The following is a 19,249-nucleotide window of genomic DNA, read 5'->3' on the forward strand; positions in this document are numbered from 1 at the left end:
CAACCAAACCTTTTATTTCTATATTCAAGTCATTAATATGTCATGCCAGTCCCTATAGACTCTACTAACCTTCCTTGGTACCACGTTGTTCAGCTACCTACAAATCCACTTTACCTGTTATCATTTAATCCAAACTTCCCCAAATTGTCTACACATATTTCGTTAGTAGAACTTGAAAAATGCATCAGGATTGAGGTATATAAGGTTTAAGGGACAAGCGTAGTAAAGGGGCAGGTAACATAGGTAGACAATATTAAGGAATTTAAATTTTAACCCAAGAGCAATATGGAGTCTGACGAATTTTAAGTAAGCCATGTCAAACTGATTTTACTTTTTATTGTGATAGGTGGTGCTTATATAAAAGGCAGGCAGTGTTAATAATAAGGGGATTTGCGTCAGTCCCTTTGGTATTTTAGTTCGTATGTATATAGCTTTTGGGGGGGCATGGCAAGATCAAAACCTCTATTCTGATATCTTAAATTTGTTCTCATGCTTTGTACATTATAGTTGCATTTTGTCAACCAAAATATAACTAGCAATTCAGAGTTCAGAACTACTTGAATTTTCTTGCTTCTATTTCTTGGCTTTATGAGAATGACAACTATATTTAGGCCTAAGAATTTAGTCTGCTGGAATTAAACAAATACAGGCCTCATCTGTTCATGCTGGCTGTTTCTCAATATGAAATCTTATAAAATAGCATGTAAGAGCTTTAATTTTTTTTTTTTTCCTTTCAAACCTTTAGAGTTAAGGTTCACTAATTTGGTTAGTTATAACCATAACTGTATAACCTCTGTGAGGCCACTACTGATTCTTGATGACAGCAAGAACCCAAAAAGGAAAAAAGGTGATTTATGAATGCTTTGTTGTTACAGAGAGTCTGTTGTAACAGGTCTCTTTGTCTTCATTCAGCACCTGTCACTGCGTAACCAAGACCACGTTTTTGAACACCTGGCGTAACATAAAACTACTAGATCACATTGAAGCCAGTTCCTCAGGAGGTTAGTTAAACTGACTCCATTCGTTGAACGGCCCTCCAGTATGGTGGGTTGGTGGGTGTGGAGACTGACAAGTGGGTACCATTTACTAAGGAGAGCAGACATGCTCAGCCCATCCCTTGAACTGAACCCCGGATCTGGGGATAGAGCAAAACAGTGAGAGCGGGTAAGGGGTATTTGCTTCAAAAGTCATTTGCGAGTACACAGTGATTTCACATCTGGTCTAACTACACTGGCACAGATACGTAGAATCTGCTGGATCATACCATCCTGGGTCAGTTCCAGTTTTAACTCTACCACAAATTTCTGTTGAATTTCTGGCAAATGACTTAACTCTTCTCAAGCCCTTGTTTCCTCATCTGAAAAATAAGAGGTCTGGGTTATTATTAAGACTTCTTCTGTGGTTCTTCAGTTGCATTATATTTACCTGACTTTAAAAAATATCTTGCAGTAAAACTTTTAGGTAAAAATGAAAGTAACTTGTTACAATCATATCACATGTAAAATTGGAAGAAATAGACTAGTATACCAAAGGATATTGTATTGGATGAGGTCTCCAGGAAAATCTCACTTTCTCTGGGGCCTGGACCTTCCAGATGTTCTCTCTTTGATCATGAAATTGTCCTCTCTACTAGCTGAAGCCTGTAACCTTAAATGATATTGAGATATTAACAACTGTGCTTCTAACCACTGGTTTGAATTTAGGTGCGCATGTTTAATGTTTTAATTTTAAATGTATGACTGGGTGTTTAGTGATACAGTTTGAAAAGACTGGAGGTTTCCTTGTGTATGGGGCTGCTGCCCAGCCTCCGATTCCTGACCATTCCTGACGAGCCATGACTGTACTCAAAAAACTCCTTAAAGAGAGAGCGCACTCCCTTTCTCTCCCCACCCCCGACCCCCAACACCTCCCCCCCTCAGAGGAATAGGACTTGCGTTCTAGTCCGTTTTCCTGCAGTTAAAGACTTGTTGGAAATTACTGAGAAGGGTGGTCCCTTCCTTGACCACATAAATTGCTAAATGCGGAACTTGTTTTAAATTAACGTTCTCCAGTCTCTTCTCCTGCCACCATCAATCCATCTGTAACCCCCAGTGGTCTTGATCCCAAGCATAACAATTATTTGCCCTATGGCATCACCCCTGATTTAGCTCTCCTCTTTCTCAACTGCCTCTCTGTCCCCCTCACCTCCCCATACAGAGTCTAGGTTTATTTCTGCCCACCTGTTGCCTGGTGTTATCAGACTTTCAACAACAGGTATAAAGAACTTAGTGCCTGGTACAAAGTCATACAGCATTCAGTAAGTGTTCGCTGTTTTTAATCCTTGGCCACTTTCTATTAGGTGAATCATATGAAATTGCTATTTTTGTATGTAAAAAAGGAAATCTCATGTTGGCAGTTTGATATGGTTCAACTTTATAGATATACATACAGAGTGATGATTCCTAACCAGGATGCAATTAGAATTATCTAGGCAGCTTTTTACAAAATACATAGACACTGTCCCCATCTTAGACCAGTGAATCGGAATTCCTGCTTAAAACCACCTGTGGAGAGAATCTTCCCTTCAGGTCATTTTTCTTTTACCGTAGAAGTTTTGTTTTGTTTTGTTTTTAATACAGACTTGTATGTTTTTCATATAGTCCGTTGTCTGGTCATGAACTGAAACTTTAGTTTTATGACTCTACAAATTAGTGTCATTTTTAACTTTAAGATATGATCAAATCTCAAATTAAGATTTATCAGTACTCAATCTTGGGAAGAAAAATCTAGGTGCTACAAGATGTTTTCATGATTTTCAGGGAATTCCAAAGTCTTTTTTTTCCTCTCCTAGTTTGTAACTTCACATTATCTTTCATATAACTTAAACTTAGAATTTTGTACTTTTCAAATACACTTTTGCCTTTTCATGAAGAAGAGAATGAACAGTAGTAAGCTGGCTACAGTTCAGTATTAACTTACCCTGACTCACATGACTCACAGTGCAGCTTACCTACATGATTCATAATTGTAATGTAGCCGAGAAAAAATGGGATCAGTTTCTTTGAACAGTAGCTATCTCCCTTTGCTGATGTTAACTTGTGTATTGTGCTTTTATTATTAACCAGTGTTTTGAAATCTCTGGGTAAGTAGGTGCTAGATAAGCCCAAAATTATGAGCAGAATTTTTCGCTTCATTCGCTGGCAGCCATAGACAAGAATATTAAAACCCAGAAAAGAGAATTCAGAGCTATTTTTCTTCCTCCCACTATCACCTTCTCTCTAATTTGCATTCCCTACACATGAAATGTGCTTGCTTTAGTGGCATATATACTTTTTTAAAATACAGAGAAGTTTAGTGTGGCTCCTGTACAAGAATGGCTCTCAAATCTGTGTGTGAAGCATTTCATTAGAAGCACGTATGTACACGAACAGTGGGCAGCCTCTGGTGTCTACCTTAGAAAAGTTTTTATCAGGAGGGAGTACTGAATTTTTCTGATGTCTTTTTCTTTTCTCTTTTGTTGATTATGTGGCTTTTCTCATTGGGCCTAATCATGTGATTATATTATTTTATGCCATTCTTAATATTAAGTTATTACTGTATTCCTGGGATAAAACACATTTAACTCTAATGAATTATTCTTTTATTAAGAAGTAAAATTCGGGTGTTTGTATTTTATGAAATTTCTGTGTTCATAATGCAATTATAATATGGCTTCTTTTGGTATGACTATTGCTCTTTCAGTACCACTGACTTTTTTTTTTTAACTTTTTATTTTATACTGGAGTATTGTTGATTAACAATGTTGTGTTAGTTTCAGGTGTACAGCAGAGTGATTCAGTTATACATATACATGTATCTATTCTTTCTTCAAATTCTTTTCCCATTTAGGTTGTTATTACCCAAATAAAATGATTTGTGTAGTTTTTCTGTGCCACCCTTGAGAATTATCTTTTTATGTTTAAAAGAAATTGTGTCTAAAGCCATCTGTGCCCTAAGCCTTGTAAAAAAATGCTCATTCTTAACCATTTTCTTCCACAGTGGTAGTGAAGTTTAGGTGGTAAACACTTAGGATCTGGATTTTTAAAAAATCCTGGCTCCACATCAGCAGTGTGATTTGGGGCACCTTTTCTTAAATAAATTTATTTATTTATTTATTTATTTTTGGCTGTGTTGGGTCTTCGTTTCTGTGCGAGGGCTTTCTCTAGTTGCGGCAAGTGGGGGCCACTCCTCATCGCGGTGCGCGGGCCTCTCACTGTCGTGGTCTCTCTTGTTGGGGAGCACAGGCTCCAGACGCGCAGGCTCAGTAGTTGTGGCTCACGGGCCTAGTTGCTCCGCGGCATGTGGGATCTTCCCAGACCAGGGCTCGAACCCATGTCCCCTGCATTGGCAGGCAGATTCCCAACCACTGTGCCACCAGGGAAGCCCTGGGGCACCTTTTAAAAAGCTCTGTGTGGCTCAATTTTTTCATCTGTAAAATGTGGATAATAGTTAGTTATAAAGAAGCCTTGAGAGTTTCATGAGATAATTAGTAGTTGAAAAAGTATCTCAATAAATGAAAATATTATTTATTTTCCTCCAATGTTGTTGTCCCATCTCCAGGTATTATGATTTTTTAAATCTCCTTTTTTCTCTTCTTTTCTGCTCTCCTCAGAATTTTTCTCCAGTTTCTTGAGCCATATGACTGGTTGAATGCTTTGTATAAGATAGTCCTAGAAGAAGATAAAAATTCAAAAATATTAACAGTGGATGATAGGACGACACAGGTGACTTTTCCCTTCTTCTCTTTACTCTCCACATTATATACGATGAGCACATGTTACTTTTAGGATCATGAAAAATTGTTGAGGGGGGAGGGAGCTCATGTCCCATGCATGCATGCATGTATGCTGCATGCGTGTATGGCGTGGTGATCAACACTAACCGTAAGATTAGGACTATTCAACAGCATTCAGCATAGCCCTTGGAAGTGAACCCGTGGTAAACAGGTTTGCAATGGAGAATTTAACTGATAATATTCAAGTTGTCATTAAATGTAAGTTCAGATAATATATTCATTGTCAGAGGAGGTTTTTAATTTAAAATGATATTTTCTGTACATTTGCTATGCCCTACTTAACAGTGAGCATCTTACAGTACATACCAAGAGGTTAACCTGACTGGAGTGGTACGGGGTGCCATGCATATAGCAAGTCAGAATTTCAAAGGTTACTAGTTTATATTTTCTTTCTTTCTGGTTTTTTAGCAGCTCCTTGTTATTCCTTTAAAAAGAATTGGCTGTTCAGCCACAATTCCACAAAGTAGAAACTCAGCAGGTCGTCTATGAAAGAGCTGTAGTAAAGCTTAATTGGTACAAAGGGAGATTTTCTTTGTTGCTGTGGAGTTAAACTTTAGCCTTAAATTCCTGGTTTGTTAAAATGGTTTCAGTGCTTAATTTGCAGGGCCATGACTGATCAATATGTTCCCTTATAAACTGAGTTTTAGCTAACCAGTCCCAATGCTGTAAGGAAAACGTTAAAGATAAATCATTTCAACCCTTCTCTATAGCAACGAACACTACTGGCTCTCCTTTCTCTTCTCTCCCACTTGTGCCTCACTCTTAACTCCTTTTTATGACAGATATTGCCTAGTCCTAGCTGCTTCCTTATTTGTGATTCTTTGCTCACCCGCATCGGTGGGGACAAAAAAAAGTTGCCTTGTCATTTCAGTAAACAAAGATTGCCATTCTGGTAGACAGTGACTGTTGCCCGCCATCAAGCTCTCAGCCACTGCGGCCACCCCGACGGTGCGCCCTGAGAGGAATTCAGGGTGGAGAAAAGCACGATACTGGCCCTAGATAGCTAAGGTGCATATCTAAGGAATAATTTCAGTGAGCCCAGACTCTTGCATCTTCCCATACATAGAAAAGCACTAAAATCATTAACTTGAGATGTCTGGTTTTTGTGATTAGCAGTAGTTGTTTTTCCCACCACCCCCCCCCCCCCCAGCAAAAACTCCTATATATCCTCCCTTGCCTCTTTGGAACAGTTCCTCAGAGCTATCTGAGAGGCTGTCTCCTGGGCTGTCATCCTCAAGAAGGTCCCCAAATAAAACATAACATGCAGCTTTAAGGTTGTGCATTTTCCTTCGGTTGACATCAGGAAACGGATTTATTCTCATAACTGGTACTGAATAAATTGTATTCTTTAAAACTCAGGCTGTTTTTTTTAATTGAAGTATAGTTGCTGTACAGTATTAAATAAGTTACAAGTATACAATGTAGTGATTCACAATATTTAAAGGTCATACTCCATTTATAGTTATTCTAAAATACTGACTATATTCCCCGTGCTGTACAATATGTCCTTATAGCTTACTTTATACCTAATAGTTTTCTCTCTTATTCCCCTACCCCTATATTACCCCTCCCCCTTCCCTCTCCCCACTGGTAACCACTAGTTTGTTCTTTATATCTCTGAGTCTGCTTCTTTTTGTTATATTCACTAGTTTGTTGCTTTTTTTTTTTTTTTTTTTTTTTTTACAGTATTTATCTTTCTCCGTCTGACTTCACTTAGCATAATGCTCCCCACGTCCATCCACGTTGCTGCAATGGCAAGATTTCGTTCTTTTTTATGGCTGAGTAATATTCCAGTGTGTGTGTAGGTTGCTTCTGTATCTTGGCGATTGTAAATAATGTTGCTATGAACATTGGGGTGCATGTATCTTTTCAAATTAGTTTTTTTGTTTTTATTTGGATATATACCCGGGAGTGGAATTGTTTGGTCATATGGTAGTTCTATTTTTAGTTTTTTGAGAAACCTTTGTACTGTTTTTCCATAGTAGCTGCACCAGTTTACATCCTCACCAACAAGGTACAAGGGTTTCCTTTTCTCCACATCCTCACTAACATTTATTTGTTGTCTTTTTGATGATGGCCATTCTAATAGGTGTGAGGTGATGTCATTATGGTTTTGATTTGCATTTCCTTGATGATTAGCAATGTCAAGCATCTTTTCATGTGCCTGTTGGCCATCTGCATTTCCTCTTTGGGAAAATGTCTATTCAGTTCTTCTCATTTTTTAAATTGGGTTGTTTGCTTTTTTTGATGTTGAGTTGTATGAGCTGTTTATATTGAGTTGTATGAGCTATTTATATATGTTGGATATTAATCCCTTATCGGTCATATCATTTGCAAATATTTTCTCCTATTCAGTAGGTTGTCTTTTCATTTTGTCAGTGGTTTCCTTTGCTGTGCAAAAAAGCTGAGGCTAATTTTAATTAGATCTCTTTAATAGAGATTTTCATAGTTTCTAAATCTGAAATATTTTGGCATTCCAAATCAAGTCAGCTCTGGATTTTAACTCATCTACAGGGAAAGCCAATAGACTAAATTAACGTGTCCTACTCTGTAGCCCCGACTCCCTGTGAAATGACAGAGAGGAAAAAAATGTAGAGGCGGAAATTTGTAAATCCATAACTGAGAATGGGAACAGATGGAGTGACCATCAGCAAAGCAGACACTTCCAGGTTCCAGAAGACAGAAAACAGATGGCGTTGATGGCTGAACCAGGGTGGAGGAAGCCCCAGCCCAGCATACCCATGAGGGAAACTGCACGTGGAATCTATTTTTCCCCTTAGAGTCCTGAAGAGACTCTAAGCTTGAGTCAGTAGCAACAGAGAGCAGAAGAGATGATAGGACATGGTAGTAATTAAAGGAGGATATATCAAGAGCTAATTGGATATGCTACCCACTCACTCAGCCCATACAAAGATTACACAACATTGGTTACCATGCTAATTTTGGAAATCTACTTTCAAACAAACCTTGTTTTTAAACTCTCAGCCTGAGGAGGACTACGCGTTCTAATGCAAGAGTGAGTGTTCCAGGGGATACTCTCCTTATTTTGATGTTTGGAGAAAGATCCTACCTTGTCAACCTGTTCCTTGCCCATGAACCCTGAAGTAAAGCCCGTCCACTAAAATGCCAGTGAACATAGTCTGTTACCTCTCCTGATCTGTCATGGGAAGTAGATCTACCCAGCAACAGAAGAAACCTGCTACAGTGGACTGGGAAAGCAAGAGGAAAGAAAGCCTAGCCAATGGTGACATGAAAGTATAAAAAGTATAATAGGAGATACTATTGCCAGATTAGTAAAGGATGTGAATTAACAATTCACAAAATAAATAAATACATGGAAAAAATGGTCACCCTCATCATGTAATCAAAGACGTAATTAGAAAAAATGAGATCTTTTTCCCAATATATAATTAGCAGATTTTTTAAAAGAATGCCCATTGCTAATAGGAATGTCGTGAACAGTTGTATAGCAGTTTTGAAAAGCACTGGACAGTGTGTCTAATAAACCTTAAACAGTCCGTTCATTCATTACAATTCCTTAAAATCTACCTCATGAAAAGCATTTTAAATATAGAAATAGATGGTTATCCATTTAGAATTTAGAAGAACTCCAAACAGCTATGATGTCTTCTATTACAAGAGTTGGTAAATAGACTGCTCTACATCTACAGGATGATTAAATTAAAATTAAATTAAAAAATAAAAATTGAAGCTATGAAGTCAACAAAACAACATAGAAAAAGCAAGTGTGACTTAAGTGGAAAGGGATGGGGGAGGCAGACTGGTGTGTTACAACTTAATACCGTCCTCCCCCACATCTCTGTTGCTTTGTTGTAAGATCTCAAAGCCAGGGATTCTGACTTGCTCATCTGTGTACCCACCCTCCCCCCTCCCCCCTTCCCCTCCCCCCTCCCAGTGCCTAGCACAGTATCTGACTCTTAATAAATATATGTTGACTCAGAATATGGGCGTAAGAAACAGAAAAGAAATCCAAAAGCAAACCAAAAGATCAGGGAAGCCACTACACAAAGAGAGAGCTAACTTAAATGAAACATGCATCCCAAAGTGGGATTTAACAGATGTCTTCATGTAAACCAGAGGCCATACTTAGATTCTTTTAAAATATTTCATTTGCTAATGACTGTTTACTGTTAAACTTTTTGTCAGTATTTCTTGTAATATGTAGTTTGATATGTCTTATTCAGTTAATCAAATGCCCTGTTCATTTTTAAGTTGGATCATTCAGGCATGTTTTTTTTTTTTCATTTTTATTTATTTTATTTATTTATTTTTGGCTGTGTTGGGTCTTCATTGCGGTGCGCGAGCTTTTCGTTGCAGTGGCTTCTCTTGTTGCAGAGCACGGGCTCTAGGCACGTGGGCTCAGTAGTTGTGGCTCGTGGGCTCTAGAGCGCAGGCTCAGTAGTTGTGGCTCGTGGGCTCTAGAGCGCAGGCTCAGTAGTTATGGCTTGTGGGCTCTAGAGCGCAGGCTCAGTAGTTGTGGCGCACGGGCTTAGTTGATCCGTGGCATGTGGAATCTTCCCGGACCAGGGCTCGAACCCGTGTCCCCTGCATTAGCAGGCGGATTCTTAATCACTGCACCACCAGGGAAGCCCCAGGCATGGTTAATTCAATTATTTTTTTCTGGTTCCGCTTCTTAAATCAGCAGAGTTTTCACAGGCAATATCAGATTTATAAATATATCAATAAGAGAAACTCAACAGTATTTATACACCTAATTTATAGCTTGGATGCAGTAGACTCTAAAGCAGGTATAAATTACATAAATCATACTTTTTTAGTAGTTCTGTTAAATTCACGCTTGAATATTACTTCATCCAATTTTGTAGCTGGTATGTTCAGTAAATAACATGTATTGAATTTTCAAATAGGTAAAAGACTCACATGGTTCAAAATTCAAAATATTATTGTTATGTGTCGTGCCATAGTTAGCATAGGAATACAGAAGCAAAATGTATATTCTTTATAATTAATAATTATTAAATATTTTTCTACATAATCTTATTTTAAAAGCACATTTAGGGGGTTCAAAGAAAAATGTTAAAATAGCTATAAATAGTAGTTTATCGGTCTTTTTATCTTCTACCTTTCAGGTTCTGCCCTGTTGCTTATTTCTCAACATTGCTGAAATCAAGTCATAGTGTGGTAGCAGAACCTCTGTGACTGGGGTAAGAAAACTGCTTATACTTAGGCTATACTTAGATTCTTCTTTTAAAATATTTTGATCCATTAAAAAATCGGTGTAGATTTCCATCATTTCCTTGCACCAACTCTTTTCACCACCACCCCTCCTAAAAAGGCTGCTTGTTCCTCTTCCTTTACTTACCCATATCCACTCAAGCCAGGAAGTTGGGTACTTTGGCTTGAATTGTCCCTTCACCCCTCATATCTAATCTGTCCCCAGATTTGGCTGATGCTTTTTTCTTAATGTCTCAAATCCATCCCCATCTTCTCCCTAGTCACCATTGCCCTGTAGCCTGCGGCTGCTCTTCCTGCCTTCTGAGTCATAATCTCTCACTTAAAAACTCCTGGTAATTCTCTTTGCTCTAAGGATAAAAAAAATCTCAATTGCTGGCATGTAAACGTCTGTCTCTGGCCCTTTTTACTTCTTACAGCTTCATCTCTCACCAACACCCCCAGGTTCACCTGGTCTGCTAAAATGCTTTGTCTTACAAGTCTCAGCTTAGTCATGACTTCCTCCTGAGTTCTAGAAATATTTTGTTAGTTTTAACCGTGGTGAGGGCTTTACTTTTGTGCTGCTGGTAATATCAATAATTTTGCACTGACTGGGGACTGAATATACGCTGCATATAAAGGTAGGGTCTTCTAAAAAGATGCCTGAATGTTTACATTACCCGTACTTACTATGTGTATTTAGACATCTTCCATATGCTAAATTATTCATCTTAACCTTAGTTTTACAAACAAGCCGAGACCCAAAGAGGTAAAGTAATTTGAGCGTTCCCATGATTTTAAAAGTCTGTGCTTTGATGTCTGACAACATGTCTGGCAAGTCATATAAATAAATTTTATTATGCAGACCAGGCAAATTGTTAAGCCATCTTTAATCAGCTTTCAACTATTGTACCCTTAAAACAGAACATTATTTTCTTTAGCTCAGTCTTTGTTATAATTTTGTGTTGTCCTTATTCAGTGAAGTCTGGGTAATTGGAAAATATTAGGTTATTACATTTTAGAAGTAAAACATTGCCTCAGGGACTTTCTGACTTTGACTGTTGCTCCTTTTGAGCTGATTGCATATCTTGAAATAAAGGAGGACCTTCTAAGAGTTCAGGGTGTCAGTTACAAGTTATGTTTCACATGGACTTCCTTCCATTTTCTATTTTTAATAATAACTAAATAGTAAGGTTTTGTTTATAAATATTCAAATTACAGTAGCTTCTTCGTCATTTAAAATTTGTCAAAGATCAGGACCCCAAAAGCATTGAAACATAAAGAAAAAATTGATAAATTGCACTTCATCAAAATCAAAAGCTTCTACTCTTCAAAAAACTTGTTAAGAAAATGGACAGATAAGCCACAGACTGAGGGAAAATATTTTCAAGGTATGTCTTTGATAAAGGATTTGATTCCAGAATACCTAAAGAACTCTTAAAACTCACTTTTAAAAACCCAGTTTTTAAAAATGGGTAAAAGATTTGAACTCCAAGACACATAGATGGTAAATAACCACACTAAAAGATGCCCAACATGATTAGTCATTAGGAAAATGCAAATTAAAACCACAGTGTAATACCACTACACATCCAATAGACCGCTTAGCATGAAAAGACTGTGGCTGTGACTGTACCAGGATGTGGAGCAACTGGTACTCTCATACATCGTGGAAATACAGAAAGGTATAGCCACTTCAAAAAACATTTCAACACATACTTATCATACAATTTAGCAGTCTCACCCCTAGGTATTTATCCAAGAGAAATGAAAACATATATATATATATACACACACACACAAAGACCTGTACACGACTCTTTATAGCTTCTTTATTTATAAAATTGTAAAAATGGAAACACCCCAAATAAATGTGAATGGATAAACATATTATGCTACTTCCAGACAACGGAATACTATCAAACAGTAAAAAAAAAAAAAAAGCACGTGCCACTGATACATGTAACTATATGAATATATCTCAAAAGTCTTAGCTAGGTGAAAAGAAACAGGCACAAAAGGCTATGTACAATATGATCCATTTATATAACATTCTAGAAAAGGCAAAACAATAGGAACTGAAATCAGATCAGTGGCTGTCATGGGATGGGGTGATGGGAGGAGATTGACTGCAAAGAGGTAAGGGGAAACCTTTGGAGGTGATGGAACTATTCTGTGTCTTGATTGTGGTGGTGTTATATGACTGTATACATTTATCAAAACTCATTAAAAGGGTGATTTTATTGTATATAAATCAACCTGCCTTTAAAGAAAAAGTTAAAGCCAGTTATCAACATCAGAAATTATCTTCACAAATTTAAGGGTAAAGAAAACTAGGCGATAGATCAGATGACTCCAAAGTCAAGTCCTTTGTCTTTTGACTCAGTGGTCAAAAATTTTTTTTATTGTGAAGAGATTTTTATATATTAGAAATTAATAGTCTTTCTTATTATCAGAGTTTTATGCCTTTACCAGTATACAATCTTCTTGTCCCAAGAACAGGATCTGCCTTCATTTATGTTCATAAAGTCACCCTTTCTGTTACCTAAATATCCTTATTGAATTGTCTTCATGAATATCTTACAGTTTGTGTTAATTTTATTCTTAATTATGTATTCTTCGTGAGTCTTGTTGTAAATTGAGTCTTTCCTTCCATTATATATTCTAACTGGTTATTTGAAAAGAAATTTATTTTTTATACAATATATTGATTATAAAACCATTATATATTCTAACTGGTTATTTGAAAAGAAATTTATTTTTTATACAATATATTGATTATATAACCATTATCTTTGAAATCTCTTGTTTATAGTAATTTTTCAGTTGATTCCTTTGGCCTAAGTATGAAATCATTATTGGTATAAGCAGTGGACTTTGAATTTTATCAAATATCATTCCAGATCATGTAGAGATAATCTATGACTTTTCTATTAATATGAAGAATTACATTGACTTCCTAAAATATAAAGACATTCTTGCATATCTGGTTGAATCCCACCTGGTCACTTTGGTTTATTCTTTTAATGTGCTGGATTCTAACATTTTTTATTTAGAATTTTTGCACCATATTTACATGATAGGTCAGTCAGTCTGTTTTTCCTTTAGTCTCTCTTTGTTAGGAACTTTGCATCAATGTTAAGCTAGCTCTCAAAAAAGAATTTGGAGGCTTTCTCTATGTTGCAAAACATTAAATAGTACTAATAATACCTGTTCTTTAAATGGTTGGAAAAATACGCCAGTGATATTATCTGTATCTGTGCCTAGTAATAACCTGAAGTAGTCTCAAATCCCTTTCAAATAGAATTGTGTATCTTGCTTTCTTGGTCAGGTATATTCTAACTCTTCTAAAATTGTTCACTTTATACTAAATTCCTTTATTGAGCAGGTATTCTTAATGCAGATAGGGAGTGTCATTTGTGAGTTATCCATACGAACTATTTTTCATTTTGAAGGTCGAGTCACTACTGTGGCCTCTATCTGCTTGTGCTTAGTAATGGTTTATAATGATTTGATAGGAACTGAACTTTAGTGATCATAGCCTTTAATGCGCTGTTCAAATTGGAGGGGAGAGGCGTGCTCCATTTAATCTCTTTATTAACAAGGAATCTCTCAGTAAGAACTTCTGCCAGCTAGTAGTTTTATTAAACTAAAGCCTAATAGTAAGTGTCTTTATTATGAAAGTCTAAAAAAGGTAATAATGAACTCTGGAAATATAAAGATCGTTGGGTTTATTGTTTTTAGTGGACAGGGAGTGTTTGAGATCTTACTTGGTAGAGTATTCCTTATTACGTATTGGAGAACTAGATTGATCACGTCTTAGAAATTTTCATAAAGTGTAAAATAGAGAGCCTAGAGTTTGGGTTGGAGATTTGTGGTCTGAAGCGCCTTGACCCACTTCCTCCCATGTGTGGTAGGCTGATTAATGACCCAACGACAAGATATCCAAGTCCTCATCCCCATAATCTTTGAATGTTACTTCCTGTGGCCAAAGGGACTTTGCAGGTGTGATTAAGTTAAGGATTGGGGGATGATTTTCTGTATTATCCTTGTGGGCCTTACATGTAATCACAGGTCTCCTCATAAGAGGGAGGCAGAGAGAGGTTTGACTACGGAAGCAGAGATGGTAGTGATGCAGCCAGGGGCCAAGGAAAGCCAGTCTCTAGAAGTGGGAGAAGTAGGGAACAGATTCTCCTCTGGAGTGTCCAGAAGGAACCCACCCTGCTGACACCTTGATTTTAGCCTCTTAAGATTCATTTTGGACTTCTGACAACAGGATGATAAATTTTGTGTTGTTTTAAGCCCCTATAAATTTATAGTGTTTGTTATAGTGGCAACAGGAAACAATACAGTATGGGTACCTGTTAACTAAACATATGAGGGCAGGAACCTAGGCCTATGGAATTCAACTCCATATCCCCAGTGCCTAGAACTGTGCCTTACATAATAAGGCACAGTATATTTGTTAATGGAGGATGGGAGGGAGAGAGGAAGGAAAAATCAGGTAATTCATAACTTAAATCAACATGGTGAGCATGGTGTAGGTGTCTAGCTTCTGGGTGAAGCAGAGAAAAACAGTAAGGTTGAAAACTTGAAGCCCACCCATAACCAAATAGATTCTATAGTATTGTTCTAGGACATCGCTTTTTAAAAATAGAACTACCATATGATCCACACTAACACAAAAAGATATATGTACCCCCATGTCATTGCAGCATTATTTATAGTGGCCAAGACATGGAGACAACCTAAGTGTCCATCAGCATGTTAATGGTTGAAGAAAATGTGGCATATATGTACAATGGAGTATTATTCAGCCATTAAAAAAATGAAATCTTGCCCTTTGTGACATGGATGGACCTTGAGGGCATTATCCTAAGAGAAATAAGTCAGACAGAGAAAGATAAATACCATATGATTTCACTTATATGTGGAATCTAAAAAAAAAAAAAGGAAAGAAAACCAAGCTTATAGATACAGAGAACAGACTGGTGGTTGCCAGGATGGGGGTGAGGCAGCAAAATGGGTGAAGGGGGTCAAAAGGTGCACACACACTTCCAGCTATAAAATAAGTCACAGGGATGTAATGTTACCCAAAAGGTGGGGGGAGGGGGGAGGAGGCCATTGTGTAATTAAAAAATATTTGTTTGAACAGCAAAAGATAGAAAATAATTGAGGAACCCTACAAACCAAACAATTTGAAGTTCAAGGATCCCTATCTCGTTACTTGAAGGAGGAAAACACAAATGCATACACATACGTGGAGAAGTATTTCATTTAAAATTCAGGTTCAGTCCTCCAATTCCTAGTTTGTATAAGGTGCCAGGAAAGTAGTTAATTGTATTTTTACCAAGCGAGTGCAGGAAATAAACAGGGTAATGTTATTTATTTTATGACTAATTTTAATTTTAAAAACAAGTTATATGTTCACATTATACAAAAATGAAACTGGTAGTTAGCAAAAAGCCATTATCCCGCTTCTGTCCACCAGTGACTTAGTTTCCATCCTCACAGGCAACCCTGTGTTACCATTTTTTATATCGTTTCCGGTATATAAACAAATAAACCTCTAAATCCCTTTTTTCTCATCTTTTTATGCAGTTCATAGCATACAAGTTATATTGGTCTATATCTTACTTTTTTCACTTTAACAATATGTGGTGGCGCAGTGGTTAGGAATCCGTCTGCCAATGCAGGGGACACGGGTTCGAGCCCTGGTCTGGGAAGATCCCACATGCCGCGGAGCAACTAAGCCCGTGCTCCACAACTACTGAGCCTGTGCTCTACAGCCCATGAGCCACAACTACTGAGCCCGCACGCCTAGAGCCCGTGCTCCGCAGCAAGAGAAGCCACTGCCATGAGAGGCTGTTGCACCTCAACGAAGAGTAGCCCCCGCTCACCACAGGTAGAGAAAGCCCACACGCAGCAACGAAGACCCAATGCAGCCAATTAATTAATTAATTAATTAGTTTAAAAAAACAATATGTTTTAACTCCCTCCATATCAACGGGTAAAGAGCATCTGTTTTTTTATGGTTGCTAATTAGTCCATGTTTCCAGTTTACGCTTCCACTGCAGTGAAGGAATGTGCCTGTTTGTCTACCAGGGAGGGACAAGCTTTTTCTGTAGAGGGTGGAAAGAAAACATTATTTAGACTTGTGGGCCACATACGTTCTCTGTTGCATATTTTTCTTGGTTTTATTTTGTTTTGTTTTGTTTACAACCCTTCAAAAACACAAAACCGTTCTTAGCCACAGGCCATACAAAAAGCAGGCCAAGGGGGCTATAGTTTGCTGGTCCTTACAAACATACTGATACCAATCTGATGGGTAAAACAATTGAGATCCAGTCTAATCTTATTTGTATTTCTCTTATCAGCAAGGTTGAGCATATTAGAGCCCTTTGTATTTCCTTTCCTATGACTATTTGTATTTTTTGCCCATTTTCTTAAGAGTTGTTGGTTTTATTTATAGTAACTTTTTATATAGGGAAATTACCTCTTCTCTTTGAAATGAATCACAAATATTTTCCTCAGTTTATCTTTATCTTTTTATTTTGCTTATAGAAGATTTTGCCATGTAGAAATTGTTTTGAGTAGTAAAATTTATCAAAGTTATTTTATGACTTGAGTTTTAGATAGTACTTTATGCCTTTCCCATTCTAAGATTATAAAACAAAAATTTTGTGGGTTTTTTTTTTTCCTGGTGCTTTTGTGATTTCATTTTATCATTTAAATCTTTGATCCACTTTCAAAGATTTATATAAATTTATTTTATAAATTTCCAATTTATATTGGTGTGAGGAGAATGGGTCCAACTTAATTTTTTCCCAGATAGCTCACCAGTTGTCCCAGTACCATTTACTGAATTATCCTCTATGCTTCCCTCCCCGACCCTCCATTTGAAATGCCACGTTTATTACACACTAAACTATAGTATGTATTTCTGTATGTCCTGTTCCACTGATCTATCTAGACAGGCGTGCTTTTGAATTCCAACTCCTCACTAAACTGCTGTGTGAATCATATTTCATGGAGGAAATAATAGATGCAGTTAAATAAAGAAAGAGCCAGATCTGTCTGCAGCCTGCACCTGTACCTTGTTCTTTGCTTTACCTCACTTCCTATTACAAAGAAAGAGCTGTCCCTGCTCCTGTGTGCCCTGGGTCTCTACTCCCCTGGTCTACTCCTAGAGGCACCTTCTCTTCTTCATTAATTTCAGCCTCTTTTAGATGATTATCATATAAACATCCCTTAAGAATAATTAAAAAGCGACCGAAACAAAAAAAACGTGTCCATCTATGGCCCCATTTCTCCATTCATCTTCAGAGTCAAGTCCATTTCTACACCTTCTGTTTTCTCCTCAACCCACCCCATTCAGGCTATGGTTCCTACCTCGTTGGTGAGGTGACTCTTCCCAAGGTCATTGGCAGCTTGCATCTGCCAAACCTAGTCATGGACTATGGGATGGACTCCTTTGCTTTCAGCTCTTGCACCTCTACCATTCATTCTGCACACACTGGCCACGGTAATCTTTTTAAAAACATAAATGAAATTATGTCACAGTCCTGCTTACACACTCTCCAGAGGCTTCCCATTACAATGATAATAAAACTCAAACACCTTTCCATGGCCTTCAAGGCTTTTTATGATTTGGCCTCTCCTGCTTCTCAGTCTCACCTCCTGTTAACGCTCCCTGATACTCGTAGGCTCCATCCACTCTGGCCCTGCTCTGGCCCCTAGAACGTGGCAAACCCTCTCCCATCTTAGGCCTCTGCACTTGCTCTTCCCTGTGTCTAGAACGCTCCTCCCTCAGAGCTGGCTGGTTCCTTTATAAAATTCAGGTCTAAGCTCAAATGCTGCCTCTTCAAAGGAGTCGCCCTTGACCATCTGGTTGAAGTAGTCCCTCCCTGCCCCCTTATCCCGGTGCCCCTTAGTTTCTTCATTGCGCTTAGCACTAATGGAATTTTCTTATTTACATGTATGTTGTCTTAAGTTCCAACATCTAGACTAGGAATTGGAACCTAAGTTATGGAAAGCCAAGTTTTTGCAATGGGGCAAAGGAGTGTCTCCTTGGCGGGGGCTTCTTTTCCTGGATAGCTTTCCTTGAAAGTATGGGATGTGCAGCTAACGGTTATTAAAGAAAGTCTGCACTTGGGAAAAATGTCTTTGGGAATCTCTGCCTTTTCTTAAGTCACAGACTATACTGTAAATTGTTCTGGAAGGGAAAGTGTTTTAACCCAGTTGGTGTAACTGCTAAATGTTTTGCTTTAAAAACGCACACACTGAACTCTTAGAGTATTAATTGATATGTTCACACCCTGAGCTCCTGTGGTATTAACTGTTTTAAAAATATAACAGTAGTTGCGTAGCCGTGAAGTGATTACAGCTGCCAGTAGTAAGGGTCATAATGGTGAGAAAGAAGTCATTTCCTGCCTTACTTAGGGACGCCAGCAACAGCTGCTCCATAAACGCGTAGACGAGGTATCTTTTGGACTTTTAGTTACTTATCTGAAGTACACTATTACTTTTCACTGTTTCTCAGCAGTGGTAATCATCAGAATCCAATGATCATCTCCTTGGTATCCAGGAAAAAGAGGGTCTCAGTCCTTGTTTATTGAATTAAATTGAACATCTAGCCTCCAAATGTGGATTCTTTCCCATATGCTGCACAGTTTAAGCTGCCTCTACTAAAATGTTAGACATAATGTAAGAATAACAGGATCAAAAGCCACATATACGGTGTGATCTCAGTTACGCTCCGTGCAGACTGAAGCTGTCTCAAACACAGTGTAATGTATTCGTGTTGTTAAGTGGAGAGCAAGGTTATGGGATTTCTTTTTTCCTTACGACTTTTCTGTATTGGGCAAATAGGCTTATGGGCTTGACTTCTGGGGCGGCCTGAGCAGTGCCCAGCCCTTGGGTGCCCTGCGTAGCCAGTGTGTGGCGCACAAGCCCACGGCAGACTGTCCTTGCCTAACAAGCTTGTGATGGGACCTCTAGTAGCAATAGCTGCTTTATACCAGTACAGTCTAAAGCACTCCCCAAGGTTAAGTCAGACTCGAACATTTATTTGTTCATTCCGCACACACGTACTGAATGGCTGATTTTGCCAAGGCATATTAGTTACATTAAGCATGAAGTAAACCAACAGACATGGCGCCTGTACTCAAGTTGCTTCTGGTATATTAGGAAGAAGAGCCGTATTAAACAGCTAACACACTCAGGCAATTCCGACTTGTGATA

The 19,249-nt window shown here is 37.9% G+C and overlaps 1 protein-coding gene across 4 annotated transcripts in view; it reads left to right on the forward strand.

Annotated features, from left to right (window-relative positions):
• RALA (RAS like proto-oncogene A) overlaps positions 1 to 19,249 on the forward strand; it is a 70,096-nt gene that overhangs the window by 30,233 nt on the left and 20,614 nt on the right. Inside the window, exons 2-4 of one of the 4 annotated variants that reach the window (XM_059934205.1) lie at positions 913 to 1,001; positions 4,631 to 4,742; positions 9,925 to 9,999. The exons of 1 other annotated variant lie outside the window; for it this stretch is intronic. The gene's annotated coding sequence lies outside the window, so the exon portion shown is untranslated. The remainder of the gene's footprint in view (positions 1 to 912; positions 1,002 to 4,630; positions 4,743 to 9,924; positions 10,000 to 19,249) is intronic. 2 more of the 4 variants (XM_059934204.1, XM_059934203.1) reach the window with 2 other exon arrangements.

The sequence above is a fragment of the Balaenoptera ricei genome, chromosome 9 (genome assembly GCF_028023285.1).
Source record: "Balaenoptera ricei isolate mBalRic1 chromosome 9, mBalRic1.hap2, whole genome shotgun sequence".
NCBI classification, from domain to species: Eukaryota; Metazoa; Chordata; class Mammalia; order Artiodactyla; family Balaenopteridae; genus Balaenoptera; species Balaenoptera ricei.